General features: G+C 40.7%; 1 protein-coding gene across 4 annotated transcripts in view; it reads left to right on the plus strand.

Moving 5' to 3' along the window:
* Nucleotides 1–16,779, plus strand: part of KCNIP1 (potassium voltage-gated channel interacting protein 1) — a 365,574-nt gene that overhangs the window by 205,303 nt on the left and 143,492 nt on the right. Inside the window, exon 3 of one of the 4 annotated variants that reach the window (XM_075056634.1) lies at nt 2,710–2,801. The exons of the other annotated variants lie outside the window; for them this stretch is intronic. The gene's annotated coding sequence lies outside the window, so the exon portion shown is untranslated. The remainder of the gene's footprint in view (nt 1–2,709; nt 2,802–16,779) is intronic. 4 annotated transcript variants of the gene reach the window in all.

Here is a 16,779-nt window from a genome sequence, read left to right on the forward strand (position 1 = left end):
ATGCTGTGGTTATCACTCAATATTTGTCTAAGCAACGTTGGCAGAGCCTCCTAGTACCAGGTTCTTTATAGCAGTGAATCAAGTTAGTTATTTTGCAGTCTATTATGTGTATATATGTGCATATCTCCTGTGTTTAGATAAAGATTTCAGCTCTTGTAATGGGGGAAACAATGAGTTATCACCAAATGGGGACAGAAAGCTTAGCCTGATATTATTTCATCTTATTTTTTTATCTTTTTTTATTTCTTGTATCTCTAGGAGAGAGGTACAAAACATCCTTTTCTGTTTGCTTCTCCCTGTTTCTCAAAGAGCCCTTTCAACCACAACATCCTCCCTGAGCTCCTTTGCTGGAGTGATTAGCATGCGCTTATGTTTTTGCCCCACTTTCCAAGAAACCCTTTGCTTTGTGAATTCTTGCACAGATGTTGCTTTCTATGTTAATGTAAGACAGAAATATAACAGAAATGTGAATTGCGCAGCAACTGCCAACCAGAATATGGCCCCCCACACATGCTGTGAAAGCAATGGCGAGAAGATACACAGCAGGAACTTGGGAACAAGCTTATTAGGCCATTAAATTCTTCTTCAGGTTATAATGTTTACATTCTCCTTTTCAGAAAATGGCAGATAATATTTTCTTTATATATTATAAGCAAAATCACCAACAGACACTCTCCTGTATAATGTCAGCAGCCCATCCATGTACTTGCTGGCATGCCATCAGTGGCATGCTGAATCTTACAATTTCTGCAGAAGTTAATGAAGGAAAAATACCCTGGAGGTGCGCAAGAGAATAATATAAAACAATATTTTCAATGGAGGATGGACAAAGTAATGCCAGGTATCATGGGCTTCTGCAGACTTGTCTTTGTTAGTAAATTGCTTATCAGTTTATGCCTCCCTGCAGGGCTTGCCTCCTGGGGAGGAGGAGGAGAAAGGTGACCGGGTGTCGTGGTTTAACCCCAGCCAGCAACTAAACATCACGCAGCCGCTCACTCACTCCCCCCCCATCCAGTGGGATGGGGGAGAAAATCAGGAAAAGAAGTAAAACTCCTGGGTTGAGATAAGAACGGTTTAATAGAACAGAAAAGAAGAAACTAATAATGATAATGATAACACTAATAAAATGACAACAGTAGTAATAAAAGGATTGAAATGTACAAATGATGCACAGGGCAATTGCTCACCACCCGCCGACCGACACCCAGCCAGTCCCCCAGCGGCGAATCCCTGCCCCCCCCTTCCCAGTTCCTAAACTAGATGGGACGTCCCATGGTATGGAATACACCGTTGGCCAGTTTGGGTCAGGTGCCCTGGCTGGGCATGAGAAGCTGAAAAATCCTTGACTACAGTCTAAACACTACTGAGCAACAATTGAAATCATCAGTGTTATCAGCATTCTTCTCATACTGAACTCAAAACATAGCACTGCACCAGCTACTAGGAAGACAGTTAATTCTATCCCAGCTGAAACCAGGACACCAGGCGTGCCCGTCTGCCGTGGGGAGACACACGCTCTGGATGGTCAGGTCCTGTGTACTGGTAGAAACATAGCAGGAAAATCTCCATCTTCCAGTCTCTGAAAAATAGGCTGATATTCCCTACAGAGCTGTCAAAATACACGGACACTGGGGATAGCAAAACATCTCCTTAGTCGGTTTGTACTGTGAAAAGCTACAGAGACTGCAGTCTCTTCAGAGACGTGCAGTGGTGGATGCAACCCCAGTGCTGCTGGGTGGGAGCTGCACAGTGGCTGCTGCGTTGCTTGCTCTAGAGAATGCTTACTGCAGCGCCTGGGGCTGTAGTGTGATGGTGTGTGGAGACCTTGTGCACAGGATGGCCGTTTGTGTTGTTATCATCCTCGGGATTTATAAAGGGGTGCACACTGTGGTTTGGTGTCTAGGTCATCAATGCGTTGGGCAGCCAGTGGTGTTGGAAATCTATGAAACGTGGGGTGGGGTGTGCGGCATGGAGCACTTTGAGTTGGAAATTGCAGCCTGCCACCCATCGTGGGAGAGGCCCTTCTCATGATGCTTATTAAACCACCATTAATGAATTTACTGTGCTTTGGCAAGTGGAAAAAATGTTTGTCTCAAACATTTTTTACCCAAATCTCCTTCTGTAAAGAAAACTTCTGGGAGACTGATGTAAGGATATTGCTATAAAAGCTCAGCTGACTCCACTCGATAGTTTGGACTCCAAGCACTCGCTTCCATTGTAGGAAAAGAAGTTCACCATGTGGCTAGTGGCTTATTACCTTTCTTCTACTTAAAAGCTCAATTAAAAGTGTACAAACCCCATCTTTCCTAATCTGCTCATCCTTGCACTCGGTCATGTAGTTTTAAGCAATGCTGCAATACTTTGTTGCGTCGTGAAGCAGCAGGGGAAGAGAAAGCCAGGGGTGGGAGGCAAGACTATATAAACAGACAAAACAGTACTTTGTAATAAGAAGAAAGTCAACAGATACTATGTTTTGCCATTTGGCAATGCAACCTTTTGTAATTAAAGTATTGGGATGAAAAAGGCTAACTTAGTTATTTAAAGGCTAGAGAAAAAGTACAGTCAAATAAATAATTCATTATACTGCAAAAAGTTATTTTAAGTAGTGTGAAATTTTTCAGGGGTCCCTTATTTATTTTCCCTTCTCAGTGGCAGATTTTTGTTAAGTTCGAAGCTGTAACCCAAACTTTGTATTCTGTTTTCTTGCAGGTAAGTCTGGATTGGTCTGTTTGAACTGTGCAGTTTGGGAATGTAAGTGAACAAAGTAAGCCTTCTTCAAGCTGTCCCAGCCTGTTAACAAGGTCAGAGTGTTGTCTTTATTTTGAGCTCTAATACTTTAAATTAAAATGAAAATGGAATGGATAACATAATTGCAGATTGATATGGCTATGCAGACACAATGTGATCTTTCTGTTTATGTCAGATATGAATGCCACAGAACAAATATGTTTTATTGAGAATTATTATACAGGCTACTGTTTCTCCAGTTCATCCTTAAACCAAGAGTGGGTGGAGATAATATGAAATATTCATGTTACTGATATTCTAAAGGGTAATACAGCTTTTTATAATATTTTTTCATTGATCATTTATATGGGTTTGCTAGTTATGATCAATTCCCAGATCTAAAAATTTCAGTGCCTCCTCTTGAATAGGGCCAAGTTAACAGGTCACATGCTGAAAAGCTTACTTTGTGGATCGTTCAGAACTGATTCTGTTTTATTAATCACCTGGCAATAGGATCTTGCTATAAGTCAGTAAGATACTGCTACTGGACTGGCATGCTTTGCTTCCTTCCTAGCCCTTGCTCTGTGACAACTCCTGCTAGCAGTAAGAAACCTCTTAACCTTGCAAGCTTCCTTGCATTGGAATGAGCAGAATCCATTGAGATGGTGTCATGTTTATTGTATCAGAGTTGAAAATTATTTCCTTTTAATTTTTCTTCCTCTCTTTTCTTCTTCCATTATCTCCAGGAACAATTAAATTCACCTCTTGTCAAATTCTGGTGTTGGCTTTCTTTTGAAGTGTTATCTGTGTGAATCAAACTGTGGCTTCTTTAGAAGTGCATACTATGAAGGATTCTGTCGTCCTAATCTCTGATTGTTATTCATGTACCAGTACCAAAAATCTTTTTGCAATATTTCTGTACGCCCATGCTGTGGTATCTGTTCAGATCAGTGCTATTGTAATGCTAATTGCAGGACAGATATTGATGATCAATACACAGAAAATGGTACACAAGGCACGTTCTCCTGCAGTCATTTGTGAAGCTTAAAATTCTTCGCTTTCCAAATACGGACTTTTTTCATATTTCAGCTGGACACTGTAAAAGGTACTCACTGTCCTCAAATTCATTGATTAGTTCCGCACCACTCTAGATTTTTTGCATTTGGTTATCTCATTTCAATTACTATTCAGATCAGCCAGCAAAATTTTATATGAATGCTAAGAAACTTCTTATGCTTGGCTTTTTTCCTTTCCTTTCCACTTCTGTTGACTGATGTTAGGATGTTTTTTATCAACTGAGAAAAGGGTCCATATGTTCTTTACAACTGCATCACCGCTACCATTTTGAGGATGAAATAACAAGGGTGTGTTTTCCCATGCTAGTGAGTGCCTCGCTTCTGGAGTGAAGCTGAGATTTGAGGTGGTAGCAAAATGTGTTACTAGATTCACATATGCTGTATTTCTCTCTCTGAATGACCTATAGTTTTGTAGTAGATGCTGTATTTTTTTCTTCTGAAAGATTAAAGTGCTTTTGGTCATGCTCACCTGTCTCTTTGGACATACTAAACATAACATCCTCAATATGCATTCACATCCACTTTTGAACACCTTCTGGCTACCAGTTTTATACCTTAGCTTGCATCCTGCACTTGGTATAGAATAACTGATTCACCACAGACAGGTTACGCTTTTGAAGCCTTTTGAGTCTAACTTTCCATTTTTGGCTTTTGAAATCAGTTTCGCTTCCAAAACCTGGGTGAGGAGGCTCTTTTCCTCTGCAGCAGTTGATCAGCCTCTAATGCATGTGTGTACTATTGACTCTGTCATGACGTGATACTTCTGTGCCTTTTCATACACAACATACTGAGCTCATCCCTTAGGTACCCAGCTGTATTCCCCCTCCACGTTCCTTAGATGCCCTCATCAACCTTGGGTTGGGGAGTTCTGCACAATGAACAGTCCCCACACTCCCTAAACAATTTATTCATCGCCTCCAAGAGCAATAAGCCTCACTTTGAACCAGGCACATTGCACATTATCAATGGAATAAATATACTGTAGTGTAACAAGGCTGTATAGTATTTCTCATATTTTAAGGAACTCTGGAACAATTAATGGAAGAGGGGTTGGATGTGAAAATGCCATCTGTCATGTCTCATTGCAATAAAAAGCAGGCTTGTATTTCAGCATTTCTGTTTGAAATTTATAAATGCCTCTTTCAACGGTTTTTAGATGTAAGTAGATAAAAAGTTATTACACGTGAATATGAATACTGACAAATAAAAAAATAAAGCCTTAAAAATAAACATCTGATACAGTCGTAAGTTATAAGCAGCATTTTGGAAAGAAGCTCCATTTTAAAGAAATATACAAAAAATAACCTTCTACAGATCCACTGAAGTAAAAATTAATATTCAAGTCATCTGGTCCTTACACTGGCTACAAAAAGGATGCTGAGGGGTTTAGGAGATAAGTTAAAAATTAATGCTTTTGAAAATGCTGTCCATATATAGCCATTATTTACCCCAGCATATCTCAGAACTCAGCACTATGGCAGATTTCATCAGGCTTTAGAATTTCATTTTTAAAAATACACCTCTTCTGTAAGCCTCCCATAACAAGTAATATTCATTTGTTGCCCTCAGGCTAATGATAATATATGAAGGAAAATACTCTGCCTTAATACAAAATGAATCCTAAAACCCAGAAGACTGGGATTGGCAGTTATCTTCAGTTTGTGTGGTGTCTATAGAAAGCTGCACTGTCAATTTAGACCTTGGTAGACTGTGAAACAAGGAGCCTTGGGAAGTATGTACATGTGGGAGTCCTTCATATGAAGGAGAATTGTTATGAGAAGCATCTATTCCAGCTCACCTGGTGGGCTGTGCTCTGAGGATTGATTGCTGTATTGCACTCTGAAATCTATTGAGAGAGCCTCTAGTTTGTGATTTATACCTTTAAGCTGATGTTGAAATCCTCCTTGTCATTGTTTTAGTAGAGAAGAGGAACAAGTCAGAACCTATTGCTCTTGGAAAATGTAGGAAGGAGAGGCTTGTGATTAGACTTCTGATCAGGCAGGTTATTGGGACACCACCAGTGGAAAGGCAACAAGGAAATTCAGCAGAGAGAAGGGATGGAGAGGATTCTTACTTTTGAGATATTTGCAATTTTAGTATGAAAAATGAGTAAGTTTATTTCTTTTGTTTAATATCAAATCAGTATTTATAAAGTCTGGGATATTTTTATTTATAAAGAGAATTCTGCTTGTTCAGGGTCTTTGCGCTGTTTTGGGGGGAATGGAATGCAGAGCTGTAACATGTTTAAAAATACGTTTTTAAGCATATCCTTAATTGTATTTGTCTGGGGTCCTGGGATTAGTAGAGGAGCCTTGCAGAGTGCAGGGGGTACCTTCAATTTCAGTCTTGCCTACTTGATTAGGCACAGCACAAGGCAAGAGATTTCATTGAGTGTGATGTGACCCAAAAGGTATTTTTAATAGTTAATTGAGCTTGCTGGGCGCTTTTGCAAAAGAAATTGCTAATATGGTTGGGAGGGGAAGAAAATAAAGGTTGTAAGATTAAAATATACTTATTTTTCTTTAAACCTTGCAGTTCTGGAACCCAAATGGTACTCATTAGCCCAGATAAAGCAGCAATAGTAGTTTAACCATAGTTCTGTTTAGTATGCTTTTTCTTTTGCTATAGTTCTGCAAGTATCCGTGAGCTAGGGAACTGATTGAGCTCATGTTCATGTATAAAGATTGCTCTGATTTTGAATGAAATGAAATGCAACTTCTCCATTTAATTGATAGAACTGTTTGCTCAGCTTCAGCCATAGAGTCAGAATTTCAAGCTTTTCCTGCTATAGATTTATATATTTGTCAGGCATGGTCTTGAAAGCACCAGTATGATGCAAGATGCTGAGGAACAGAATGCTTTAAATCTCCTCTAAGCAGGCTCAGCTATTCTGGTCCTTGAAATGCCAGTCCACTCCCTGAGGCCTTTCTCAGTGAAAAATCGTACTGATACCACTCTCATGGGCATTGAGTGAGCAGTAATGCAGCAATGGAAATGTTTTAGCCTGTAACCTTAAGCTGAAATATAAAGTAACCAACTTTTTACTAAAAACTCAGAGGAAATCTCAGGCTGCTTTTGGTTTTCTGCTGCAACTCAGTAGCTGAGAAAGAAGCTTACCTCCCCTGAAACAAAACTGCTATCTGGAACCAAATGACTTACAACCTGAAGTAGAGATGCTTAGTGCTTTGGAGTTAAGTGGCTTAAATTTATTGTGAAACAGACTGTGGAGAAGAAAAACAGGTCTTTTTTTGATTGTTTTCTGGAGATTTGTTTTTGTCTTTGACTGTTTTACATTATTTCTCAGTGTTTCTTTTCCCATAACAACATCTCCCTTGTGTCAGAAAAAAATCCTGACGAAAAAATTCTCCCTGAGTTTCTTGTTTCTCTGTACTGATTATGCTTGTACTGAAGATGGAAAGTGGTACATCATCAGGGTGTCTGGATAACCGACCTATTTCTGAAGCCTGCAACGTGGTTCGGCAACAAGAAGTGTCTGAAAGACAGAGCATATTTTAAGATTTCTGTTAAGTAATTTATGTAAAAATTGAAGCTTTATATTTGAACCCCATTTCACCATGTGTTCTTCAAACATTTTCTTCCCTGAGGTGGAAGTTGAATGCTCAGTAGTCATTTATATATTGAGGAGTATACAGGCTTTTAAAATAATGTCTTATTAGTGCACAGGTGTATATTAAGTGCCACATCATGAACATAGGCACAGCTCAGCTCTTGCCAAACCCAGAGACAAATCTGTTTTGTTCTGAAGCACTTTTTCTAGTGTTTGTGGCAATGTAAAGTTGCAAATATCTGTGGCCTTCTTGAGCATAGTTTAGGTTTTACAGAACTTCAGTCCTAGTCACAAGGGGACTAGGGTTACACCAAAGTTTCTGAGGACAAAAAGGCTCCCTATATTGGGATAACATATATTTAGTTCACAGCATCACTTCTGGTCTTCTGAGGAGAATGAAACTGGCACCTTGTGTTCCTGGTGCAACTTTCTCTCATGATCTTAAGACGTAATATGAATGCAACCCCTGCTACATATCTTGTGATAGTGCCTGCCTTTCTGATGGAGAACATAAATTCCCCTCAGTAATACAAAATCAGGTAGTCTCTGATTTTGTTAGATTTGCTAATCCTGCTAGCTCAGCTTTGTCTTCAGGAGGGTTCCTGTACTTCAGATCTCTTTCAGCATCTCTTCATCTTTGTTGTCTGGCATTATCACTACCAAAAAAGGTGGAAGATAGCGTATGTAAGAGAATGTTTTCTGTGCCACTGTCTCGTGTATGCTAAAGCAAGGGCAACATCCGTACAACCAACAGATGTATCTGTGATGTTTGAAAACTATCAGATTACTGCCCATCTGCTTTCTAGTCCAGTCATAATGTTATTTCCTGTAAAAATGGAAAACACTGAGCATAGCTACACATTCACTCATGCCACTCAAGCTGTTATGAGTGTCTGGATCACCAACGCTTTGCTCTCTATAAATGCAATATTTTGCTATTGGGAAAATGTTTGACAGTGAAAAGACAAATACTCTACACCAAGCAAAGTGTTGTGTCTTGTGGCTGGGAAGTGTGGGTGTAAGGCAGCCTGTCTGTGAAGTCTCAGAAGACAGGTAAATTCTTCCAATTCCAGATAGACTCATGCATGTAAAACATCAGCTTCTTTTTCCTGCTTTCAACTTGCTCCCAGCTGACTTCAACGCCACAATTCAATCAATTTAAATTTTTTCTCTTCTTAAGCAGAAGGGCATCTGTTCCGTTCCATGGCTGGAGTGTATTGCTTTTGTGCGTTCAAGTATCTCATCAGCAACTTTTTTCTTGCTGCAACCATCTCCCTATGTTACCGCAGTGTGCAGATCTTCATAATTTTTCTCTGTATAGGTCTGTGATATTTCATCTCTCCTTGTTTGTTAGAGCCATAAACAGTTTAGCAGGTGAATAAATTGCTGCTGTGATGCAATCATCATGACAAAACGTGATTTCCTACTTCTGTATAGTTTTTCTAGATCTTCTGGATATCTGTCTCTATCTCTTAGAGATGGTTGCCCCAAAGCAATTGGGTTTTGTTGTGTTTGATGCGAGTTGAGAACTGTCAGTAAGCCTCATGCATTTATTTGCATGCTTCAGGAAAGTTTATTTGTTGGTATGTCTCTTAAATATAAGCACAGTGTATGGAAGTACTAAACTTTGCCTCACCAAATTCAAAAGCATATTTTCACTCTGAGTTTACAGCTCATTAATAATTTAGTCAAGACCAGGGAATGGCACTTGGCCTACCAGAAACTTATTAGCACCTCTCAAGATTTGAGGCCAACTAATGCTTTGGGAGGAGAAAGTGGAATTTTCTTTTGAGTTCATTAAGAATTAATCAGTCCGTGAGGTAATGGGGGAGTGTGAAGGTAAATGTATCACCAAGAAAAACTGTGTGGCATAAAAGCAAAGCTGGAGAATCCCAGCGATTTGTTCTCCTGTGTTGAGTGATCATTGTGGGGTTACACCACACTTGGAAGTTTGCCAGATCTCTAAAGCCTGTTGAATTTGGTTTTGGAGATGAGAAAATTAAATTTGGTTGGTTTTACTTTCCTCACCTTTGTCCTTATAAGCCTTTCTGATTCTGTTGTCTGTTTTCAATTAAATAAATGCTTCTGTTTGTTTTTTAGAGCGACCATTTCTTTGTTGAGGACAAATTCTAGGAAATGGGGTAACGTTACACAGTTCCCCTTTGTGGGATGGAGTGAGCCTGAAATCTGGGTACCTCAGTGGTCCTGGGGGCCAACATCCCTTTGCTTTTCTGCTGCCTTCTTGCAGGTGTCCACCCAACTACAGTTCCTTTGTAAAATATGTGTAAAATATGGTTGCTGACCATGTTTGCACACTTTTTATTTGATGTTCATAGAGACTAGGCGTTACTGTTCTCAGGCCCCTGTGTTATTCACTAATCTGTATTGAAAAAGATCAAACGACACACTGAGATTTCCCCCCACACTGTAGGGATGTGTGTCAATATGTACTGCATGGAACGAGGTCTTTCATTTCCCTGGGTTTCTGGTCAGGCATCTGTAGGAGAGAGAGCGTCTCCGTTGCACGCTTCCATATTTCAAAGTACACCCAGCACAGACTGGGAAAAGACAAGAGAAGAGTCAGCCCTTTGAAAATGCTCTCAGAGCACAAATGATCTCAGTGAAATGCATTGTTGATGCTCTTTGTCAGTGAGTGCAGATTTCAGTGAATATTTCAGGAAATCTTCATTAACTCAGATACAGAGTACTCTAGCAGTGAGATTCTCTGGGTCGAAGTGGGAGTCTTGCCTGTATATGAAAATCAGGGTCAGACCTGCACTTCCCTTTGGCACTGCTTCATCCCATTATTTTCAGTTATGCTCTGTAAACCCCTGCAACAATTCCTCTGCCTCCTTGATATTTATGCCTTTTAAATATAAATGGACAGTTAACACCTTTTCCTGAGCCAAGTCATAAATATTTATTTTTTTAATCTATCTCTATAAGTCATCTGTAGCAGCCTTGTGGACGCAACCTTGTCATTCCTGCTGATGTACAGAATCAGCCGCTCAGCTTGAGTCTTGCTTTGAGCAGTTGGAAACTGCCCAGGGCCATGGTGGTGCAATTACTGTGTGGCGTGTGAGCCTGAGATGTGAATTTCTGTGACCTGCTAAGTTGCAGAGGGCATACTTTAATATCTTCTGCACAGCTCAATTTACAGCTCTAATTTCTGAAAAGAGAAAGGGAGAAAGTCAAAATTCACCACTGGGTAACTTTAAAATGGTTTTCTTACCAAGCAAGTCTAATAGAAAATGCTGTAAGAGAAATGAGTGCTTCCATATGTAAGACAAGCTAGGTAACTTTCTGCTCAGTCTACTTGTCAAGCAGCACATTGCATCTTTATTTCTTAAATGTTCTGTTGAGGGCTATGATAAAAGGAACATATCTGCTAACACAACAGGCTGCCTTCAGATGTGAGATATGTCTTTCAGAATGCTGCTTCAAAACAAATTTAGTGTTTTCTTCCATTAATAGATAATCTTTCCTAAGCTCTTAATGTATGTGATCTGACACGATATTGGCTAAACTTGCTATTTTAGACAGCAGTGATTAAGTATAAGATTTGGTTCCTTCAAAAAGGAAGTGGTATTTTGGATTCTCTGGTAAAATTGAATCACCAGGGACTTGCAATAGATCTGGAAGCAAAACAAAGGTGGTGGTTCTCAGGGTATTTTTGTAGTCCTGATTTTTTACCCATTTAAGATTATGCCAAAACCAATATATTTTGTGAGACGTGCTGAACCAAGAGATTCTCAGATACTCAGTGGTTTGTCCTCTCATTATTTTCCTCAGCACCAGTATGTCCAGAATACAAGTCTCGCTGGGCAAACTGCATTTCCCAGATCCCCTGGGGTAGGGCAGGACCTCCTGTGATAACAATCCCACAGTTTCCAACAGTCTTTAGACTTCTGCCGTAAATTGGACAAACTTTAATCAAATGCAGAGTGCTTTGAACAACTAATTATCAGCTTTGAGGAATCATATAACTAGATCTACTTGTAGGCAATTTTGAATCTTCTATGTTGTTTCATTTGCATTAAGATTCACTCTAGATATTCGAAGTGTGAGCTCGTGCAATTTAAATAACAATATCTACCAGTCATGGGTGAAGAAAGAATTATTTCCACCTGTAAACCTGTTCACTTTTATCCACTAGAAAGGGAGTGCTATGCCATTATACATTGCTGTGAAGTGCTTTATTTCATGGGCTAGTTTCTTGCGGTGTTTTCTCTAATGAGAATGCTGAAGTTATGTCTGGTTTGAAGCTGTCAGTTGAACACTGGGGTTGAATACACAGTTTGAATATATAGTTTAAATATTAAGTTAAATAGCTGATAGGGTGATAGAAGAGTGCTTTCACAGCTCATTAGTAATGTCAGTGGGTAACTTTACTCCATCCTTTGACGTCAGCAACTGTAGATAACTAAATGAGTCAATGAAGTATGGTGTAGAGGAGGCTTTCCAATGGGTTTCTCAAGTGCCAAAGCTTTCTAAATGATGTAAAGAGAATTAGATATGAATCTAAAGGAAGCAGAGACTTCCATGAAAAAACATATTAATGCATCCAGATATCTGTGCCTTTGAAAGCCTGCCTGTGCCACAATATTGCATTTATACTTAATTTTTAGCCTAAGTCAGAACCTTTGCTTCAGGCCCTTGTTCTGCTGCTCTTAATGGTGAAATCCTAGACATGACCTTGATTCTTATCAACCCTTTGAATGAGGTAAGTTTGAACACAAGCCTGTACCTGGTGCAAACAGCCTTCCCAGGAATGGAGGAGACCTTGGAAAGTAACTGGAGAGCCGAGCGAAGGTGCTGCCCCTCGTGCCCCAGGCTGTGCCCAGCAGGGATGGTGGTGGTGGGAAGGAGCTCCTTCCTGCCCTGCCACCACGTGCATTGCTAAGCTGGAGTTACCTCTCACTTAAAGGCTGGGAGGGAGGAGAAGTCACGTTGTGGCCTGAGCCTGCAGGGTGCTGCTTGCTGCCACCTCCCCAATGGCTGCAGACATGAGAATGGCAGAAGAGTAGCTTCGCTGAGCTGATAGCCAGCACTACAGCCGTGGCCGAAAAAAATAGGTAGAGATGGCCGATGACCAGAACGAACTGGTGTCTTTATGCAATAGGTAGCAGCTCCTTTAGATTATAGGACATTTGTTTCTGGAAATTGATACATGTGATGGGAGAGTTTGCAAGATACTTTGTCTTCAAATAGAGTTTTCCCTTTTCCTTTTGAACATGACTTTGTCTTGGGGGTTCTTTTTCTCATTATAATTAGAAATCAGAAAGTGAAGGCAATTGGCCTACTAATGCTGCCATGCAGTTTTAAAAATTAATGGCAAAAGCTACGGGTCGGACAACATGGCCGGGCTGCAAGTCGTACTTGGGATGAGAATGTGGCAGCGTCCCTGCAGCTATCAGTGGGCGTACTGCTGCAGTGGTCACAGAGCCTGCCACACGTTCCAGCTGCAAGGCAAGTACAGGACTTAACCACTGGGCTGTTCATTTTCGAAAATAAGACCAGGAAGGTGAGAGCTCCACCCAGTTAACTTAAAGATTAAAATAGATCTTGATTTTTTGGCAAGTCTGTATGTTGTGCTAAGATAGGGGATTTTTTCAAGAATGGCTCTTGAAATGGCTTCCTGTATGATAATCATAAATTGCAACTAAAATGTAAAAAAGGCAAAATGTTTCCTTTCTAGGGTATCATACTCTGCTTGTTGAGGTAGGGTTGGTTCAGTCCAGCAGTGCCTCTTCATGTTTGAGCAGACTCCTGGTTTGCTGACCCTCTTCCCTAGGAAATTCCTGTTGTATATTAAAGATAGTTATGATAGCCGCTTTTAGACTTTTTCAAAAGCAGAAAAAACAACCAAAGGAGTTGCATGTCTTTCTAGTCCAGTTCTTTCAGTGGAGGGAATGCTTCTTACAGGTTTTCGCACACATTTATGTTAAAACAACAGTAACGCATCTGAGCCTTGTCTGTGGTCAGGACAGAGTTTTGTGCAGTGAATACTCCACACAGTTTTGCTTGTAACAGACAAGTGACTGGCTGCTCAGATGCTGGATGACCCAGGTTTTTCCTGCTGGCAGATCCTGACATTAAGCATTGTTTTCTGCTGTGATGATTGCTTAGAGGAAAATTCTTCAAACTAAAATTTCACCAAAATTCTGAAAACTTGCTTTATTTTTCCATTGCTCTGCTATGCACCATATGTTTTTTTTTCTCTCATACCACTAGCACTCTCCACCTCCTTTTTATAACAGAGAAAAGACAGTCACCATATTTGCTATGTTGAGTATCTGGAACGCTCTCCATTGTCATTCAGTTGAGGGAGCTGAGGCTTCTCTGAAGCCCTCTCAGTATGATGTAGCCAATTTGACTAAAGCTTCAGGAAAGACATGAGAATCCATATGCAGTGCTTTTGCAAACAGCATATATCCCTGACAGCCTTGCAAGCCTGTGGTGGCGGTCTGTTTTAACTCCAGTTTCATGCTTCCTCTGACATGACAGGTTTTTACACAAGGAGGCATTAATTACCTTGACACATTAATTTGTTATAATGTGAGAGGTTCAGCTGCTTTCCATGCCTGGTGTTATCTGTCCTCCTTGCTAAATCCGTGAGAGCAGAATGGCTTTGTATGGCTGGGAGCATACTCACGAAATATCTGGGAGTCTCATTTTCTGCCACTGGCTCTGCCAGGATAGGCTCAATGACCTTAGTCAAGTCGCTTCATCATACCATGCATCCCATTCTCCACCTGTAACCTGGGTCCACGATATACCCGCACCCTTGGAAATCGGTCGTGAAGTGCATTACCGAGCATTAGGTGATGTTGCTGCTGTTGCCTCTCAGCTGCTTCTTCCACTGCAGCTCTTGGTGCTGGTTTACTGCTGTTCCGCTCACAGGTGATTTTGCATTCTCTTGCTGCGGGTGCAGGCATTCAACAAGTGTGCATACAGAACTATGGAAATTTGTGTCTGAGTCAGGTTTAAACAGCCTCTTTAAAAAATGGACCATGCTGTGACTAGAAGTTTAGTACAGATGTTAACTGTTACTTTGGAAGTAAATGTGTGCCTCGTGATCGCTTTGGAGACCACTGGTATCACTGAACCATAATCAAAGAGTCATTTTTTCAGTGACGCAAGCTGGAATTTCTCCTCAGCATTCACCTGAAAATTAAATCTCTGCCTGAGATATCTTAATTTAATATTTTATCATTTATTTAAACTAAGAAAGTCCCACATTGAAATCAAAAATGTAAAAATAAAGAATTAGAGTGTGAGCTGCTAGCAGACCCTGGGGGCTGGGAAAACAAACACATTTTGCAAATGTTTTGCACTGCCTTTTCTGGGATGGAGTAGCAAACAGAAATGTGGCAGTTGCTTGTGTTAAAAGTGTTATTCGGTGTTCATACTGCTGATTGTTCCTGGATTGAATCACTGAACACTATTGATAGTGTCTATATTAAGAACATGGTTAGTAGTCTGAAAGAAAAAGAAGATTACACTGTCTGTATTAAGGATATGACTAGGATGCTTTAAAAAACAAGAGTGTGGCAAAGTTATCTGTGAAACACTGAAGTGTGAAAATACTGCCCTGGACACCTAACCAGTACTTACTGTACTGTTTCATTATACAGCACATAAAGTAGGAAAATGACAACTCTCTTTTTCAAAGACTTAATTCCCATTTGCATTAAATTCTCACTGCATCTTTTTCTATGACTGTATTAGAAAAGAAATTATATTATTAGATGTGAATTTTATTCACTGAATAAATTGGCCTGGAATTTATCATTATTAGCATTTGAGAAAATACTGAGAGCATTAAAGGAAATATTGAAAGAGCTGGAACTGACACATTTGCCATAAGTTTAACAGAGCTGTATTTAAAAAAGATGTGCATGTGAAGATACTGAGGCATAATGAAGCCTCCTACACACACCATGGAATGAAATATTTATACAGTAATCATACTATTAATAAAATGATGGATCAGCCAGCGTCTGCTGCAACAAAACTCAGCTGAGTGACTGGTTACTGTCTAGAGGAGCAAAGCAATGTAAGAAGTGAGGAGCCCAGCATACGGACTAGCTTGGGAATCCTTGTCCTGAATTAGCTGTGTAATTGTGTAATACACTGACTTTGCAAAACAGTCTCCCATTGCAGCTGGCACTGTCCCCTTCTTTATTTCTTGTGTGAAGTGAAGGGCCAGGGAGCAGAGGGGAAGTCTGCGGCGCTGCTTGTGCTGCTGCCATCCCTGGGTGGATCCCCCTGAGGGCTGTAGGTGTTTTCTGCAGTGATCTGCCTTGGTTTCAGTTGTTGGTAGATGGAATTCTGAGGCCATCAGGAACAGCTGGCCTTGATCAGAGCAGCGCAATCTCAGGGGCTTTGCTGTCAGCTGCTACCCTAATCAGAGTGGAGCTGTGATGCTGAACGGGTCATCTTCTCTTTGGACTTGGCCCAGTTTCCAAGGTTTAAAGAAAAAGAAAAGAAAAGAAGAGGTTTGTGTAGGGGAGGAATGGCGGATGGAAATGAGAGGAGCAGTGTATCTGGGCTGTGAACTGAGACAGTGGGGTCAAAACTTAGACATGCCCTTAAGGGTAGCTGTAAAGCAAAATTTAACTAACAAATAGATACTGTGCTGGTGCTCTCCTGATTGCTTTCCTGATTCCTGCTGTTTGCTGCATGTGTGAGTTAGCTTAGAGATCTTTCTTTGTTTGCTGGGAATGGAAGGGTGATGTTTCTCACAAGCGTGGCGAGGACACTGGCACAAGCCATTTATCTGTGTGGTCCCCAGCATTGCACCCAACACGTTACCTGCCAGACCCACCTGGATGCCCAGTTCTGCACCAGTTCAAACTTTATCCAACATCAGAGCATTGTACGTGAGCATCTCCCAGAGAGTCTGCCTAGAGAAAAGCTGTCTGTAGTTTTGCTTTTTTATTAGCCATGTCTTTCTCCTCCTCTTTTCTTTTTGTTCTATACTTCATGCACCTTAATTTTTATCTCATGCTATGAAAAACTAACTGCAAAGCAGATGCTAATTAAGCAGTTAGGCCTAGCATCCATACCTAATGAACTCCCAGGAATGCTGGATTCTGTGTGTGTATTGCAGTGATAAACAGAGTTTGATTTCCTGTTGTTCCGTGTCCCTCCTGTGCTCTGTGATGGCCTGGAAGTCCAGTCAGATAACTTGCCCCCTGGCACTGCAGCACACTGCTGGCCGGGCACCCAGCCCTCCTCCCTGAACAGAGAGGAAGAATGAAGGTAGCAATGCCCACAGTTTCACTGCGTGTACGTAGGTGAATGGATAATCAGATACTGCAATCAGTGGTAACTGGCTATTTTCCTCACAGAACTCTCCTGTGTTTCTCTGTTGACAGGAGTGTTTTCCTTCACAGTGAATTG

Source organism: Buteo buteo, chromosome 24 (assembly GCF_964188355.1).
Source record: "Buteo buteo chromosome 24, bButBut1.hap1.1, whole genome shotgun sequence".
Lineage (NCBI taxonomy): Eukaryota > Metazoa > Chordata > Aves > Accipitriformes > Accipitridae > Buteo > Buteo buteo.